Genomic DNA, 2,470 nt, shown 5'->3' on the forward strand with positions numbered 1-2,470 from the left:
GGATCCTGTGGGGTCCACAGATCCTGAGGTGTCAAGGAAAAGTCATCCTTCCACCAAGTGGTGAGCAAAAATGCTCTCTGTGCCAATTCTGGCATTAAACGCCGGGCTGGTGCCCCTTTCTGGCGTTTAACGCCAGCTTCTTGCCCTTTCCTAGCGTTTAACGCCAGTCTGGTGCCCCTTTCTGTCGTTAAACGCCCAGAATGGTGCCAGAATGGGCGTTAAACGCCCATTTGCTGCCCTTACTGGCATTTAAACGCCAGCAAGGTCTTCTTCCAGGGTGTGCTGTTTTTCTTTCTATTTTTCATTCAGTTTTTGCTTTTTCAATTGATTTTGTGACTTCTCATGATCATCAACCTACAGAAAACATAAAATAACAAAGGAAAATAGATAATTATAACATTGAGTTGCCTCCCAACAAGCGCTTCTTTAATGTCAGTAGCTTGACTGAGGGCTCTCATGGAGCCTCACAGATACTCAGAGCAATATTGGAACCTCCCAACACCAAACATAGAGTTTGAATGTGGGGGTTCAACACCAAACTTAGAATTTGGTTGTGGCCTCCCAACACCAAACTTAGAGTTTGACTGTGGGGGCTCTGTTTGACTCTGTTTTGAGAGAAGCTCTTCATGCTTCCTCTCCATGGTGACAGTTGGATATCCTTGAGCCTTAAACACAAAGGATTCTTCATTCACTTGAATGATCAATTCTCCTTTGTCCACATCAATCACAGCCTTTGCTGTGGCTAGGAAGGGTCTGCCAAGGATGATGGATTCATCCATGCACTTCCCAGTCTCTAGGACTATGAAATCAGCAGAGATGTAATGGTCTTCAATCTTTATCAGAACATCCTCTACAAGTCCGTAAGCTTGTTTTCTTGAATTGTCTGCCATCTCTAGTGAGATTCTTGCAGCTTGTACCTCAGAGATCCCTAGCTTCTCCATTACAGAGAGAGGCATGAGGTTTATGCTTGACCCTAGGTCACACAGAGCCTTCTTAAAGGTCATGGTGCCTATGGTACAAGGTATTGAAAACTTCCCAGGATCTTGTCTCTTTTGAGGTAATTTCTGCCTAGACAAGCCATCCAGTTCTTTGGTGAGCAAAGGGGGTTCATCCTCCCAAGTCTCATTACCAAAAAACTTGTCATTTAGCTTCATGATTACTCCAAGGTATTTTGTAACTTGCTCTTTAGTGACATACTCATCCTCTTCAGAGGAAGAATACTCATCAGAGCTCATGAATGGCAGAAGTAAATCCAATGAAATCTCTATGGTCTCAGTGTGAGCCTCAGATTCCCATGGTTCCTCATTAAGGAACTCATTGGAGGCCAGTGGACGTCCATTGAGGTCTTCCTCAGTGGCGTTCACTGCCTCTTCCTCCTCTCCTAGTTCGGCTATGTTGATCATGTTAATGGCCTTGTATTCTCCTTTTGGATTCTCTTCTGTTTTGCTTGGAAGAGTACTAGGAGGAAGTTCAGTAACTTTCTTACTCAGCTGTCCCACTTGTGCCTCTAAATTCCTAACGGAGGACCTTGTTTCAGTCATGAAACTTTGAGTGGTTTTGATTAGATTAGAGACCATGGTTGCTAAGTCAGAGTGGTTCTGCTTAGAATTCTCTGTCTGTTGCTGAGATGATGATGGAAAAGGCTTGCCATTGCTAAACCTGTTTCTTCCACCATTATTGTTGTTGAAACCTTGTTGAGGTCTCTGTTGATCCTTCCATGAGAGATTTGGATGATTTCTCCATGAAGAATTATAGGTGTTTCCATAGGGTTCTCCCATGTAATTCACCTCTTCCATTGAAGGGTTCTCAGGATCATAAGCTTCTTCTTCAGATGAAGCGTCCTTAGTACTGCCTGCTGCAGCTTGCATTCCAGATAGACTTTGAGAAATCATATTGACTTACTGAGTCAATATTTTGTTCTGATCCAATATGGCATTCAGAGTATCAATCTCAAGAACTCCTTTCTTCTTATTTGTCCCATTGTTCACAGGATTCCTTTCAAAAGTGTACATGAATTGGTCATTTGCAACCATTTCAATGAGTTCTTCAGCTTCTGTAGCCGTCTTCTTCAGATGAAGAGATCCTCCAGCAGAGCTATCCAATGACATCTTGGACAGTTCAGACAGACCATCATAGAAAATACCTATGATGCTCCATTCAGAAAGCATGTCAAAAGGACACTTTCTGATCAATTGTTTGTATCTTTCCCAAGCTTCATAGAGGGATTCTCCTTCCTTCTGTCTGAAGGTTTGGACTTCCACTCTAAGCTTACTCAATTTTTGAGGTGGAAAGAACTTTGCCAAGAAGGTATTGACTAGCTTTTCCCAAGAGTTCAGGCTTTCTTTAGGTTGTGAGTCCAACCATATCCTAGCTCTGTCTCTTACAGCAAAAGGGAATAGCATAAGTCTGTAGACTTCAGGGTCAACCCCATTGGTCTTGACAGTGTCACAGATTTGCAAGAATTCAGCTA

The 2,470-nt window shown here is 42.9% G+C and overlaps 1 non-coding gene across 1 annotated transcript; it reads left to right on the forward strand.

Annotated features, from left to right (window-relative positions):
- The first annotated feature begins 2,162 nt into the window (after positions 1 to 2,162).
- LOC130953074 (small nucleolar RNA R71) lies at positions 2,163 to 2,270 on the forward strand. The gene has a single exon (XR_009075248.1). It is a non-coding gene; the product is annotated as a small nucleolar RNA R71 (small nucleolar RNA).
- The last annotated feature ends 200 nt before the right edge of the window (positions 2,271 to 2,470 follow it).

Source organism: Arachis stenosperma, chromosome 9 (assembly GCF_014773155.1).
Source record: "Arachis stenosperma cultivar V10309 chromosome 9, arast.V10309.gnm1.PFL2, whole genome shotgun sequence".
NCBI classification, from domain to species: domain Eukaryota; kingdom Viridiplantae; phylum Streptophyta; class Magnoliopsida; order Fabales; family Fabaceae; genus Arachis; species Arachis stenosperma.